Genomic DNA, 1,487 nt, shown 5'->3' with positions numbered 1-1,487 from the left:
ATAGTCTATTCTTTGGTCTAGTCTATAGTCTAGTCTAAACTAGAACTGAACAACAACTTTACTAAAAATCTTAGCTAGTGCTAAACTAATATTACAATTAAACTAGATCTTATCTAAGCCCAACTTGAATTGAATTAGAAATTTAAATTCCCCAATGAAAAATATTCACCTGATAAAAAACCACCCTAATATTTCACTAACATTCAGAGTTCTTTCTCCAGTTCTTAACAGCGATAAAGAATTGGAGCAACATCATCGTCATCAGCATAATGATGATGATTTTCCTCAAACATCATAATAATGATGTTGTTGTTTTATGTATGGAAGTGTTTTTGAAAAACACATCAAACATCTGCAGTGTCTACACAGACAACATTTACCCCATATAAAATTGGTTTGTTGGGCAGCAACTTTTTCTTTTCCATAGAAGTTTTGTATTATTTTTTTTCTTTTTTGTTTTGTATGTTGTGCAGGTAAGTAAGTTTGATTGTTTGTTGTTTGTAAAAGTTGGCTGCATTAGTTTTGTTACCAGGTTTTCATAAAATGTTCTAAATTTTCTTTTCATTTACAGTTTTTTTTGCTCTCTAGCTAAAATTTTTGTTGTTGGTTTACTTTTTTAAGTATGAAAAAAAAACAAGAATTTAACAAAGTTTAAAAATGTATGTTTAGTGGAGGAAAATACTCTACAAATCAAAATCGTGATGTAATTATAGTAATTTTAAATATTTTCAATATTATAAAGCTTTAAAGAGGTTTTACAAGGTGTGTGTGTGCGAGAAGAGCATTATGAGATGACAGTTATACAAACTCAGGATTTCCTTTTAGATTTTTTATAAATTATTAAAAAAAAATAATTGCTGGTCGTCAAAAGAAATTGTCATAAAAGAAGAATATAAATAAGTTTTTTTAGATGTTTCAACTTTGAATCTTTTATGTAACTTTATATTAATTATGTATTTTATTCTCCAAATTAAGTTACACAGTCATGCAAAAATACTATATTTATTTAAAAACAATTCTATTGATTATTCTTTCAACAAAATTGGACAAACCAAATAATCTCTAAGAATTATATAAAACAGACAGACAGACAGCAACACTTTGTGTAAAATATAAGAAAAACTTAACAGCGAAAAATAAACTGAAATATGTTACAGATTAGACAGACTACTTGGCAACAGTTTTACGAAATGTAATTTACAACATGTCTGCTTAACGCCAAGTGTAAACATACTATAACAATACGTATAAATATTAAAAATGTTCTTTTTCTTAAAAATAATAAACAAAAATCAATCATTGACTAAAAGAATAAACAAATCATAACAAAGGGTGAAGGAAAATTAAAAAAAATATTTTGGATAAATAAAGATTTAAGTACAAAGGAAAGCTGTAACTCTAGGAACAGAGGGTTTAAATTTAGTTCTAGTTCAGTTTTAGTTCAGTTCTAGTTCAGTTCTACTTCAGATCTAGTTCAGTTCTAGTTC

The sequence above is a fragment of the Lucilia cuprina genome, chromosome 2 (genome assembly GCF_022045245.1).
Source record: "Lucilia cuprina isolate Lc7/37 chromosome 2, ASM2204524v1, whole genome shotgun sequence".
Taxonomy (NCBI): Eukaryota; Metazoa; Arthropoda; class Insecta; order Diptera; family Calliphoridae; genus Lucilia; species Lucilia cuprina.
The sequence above is the reverse complement of the archived record's forward strand: the minus strand, read 5'-3'. Positions refer to the sequence as shown.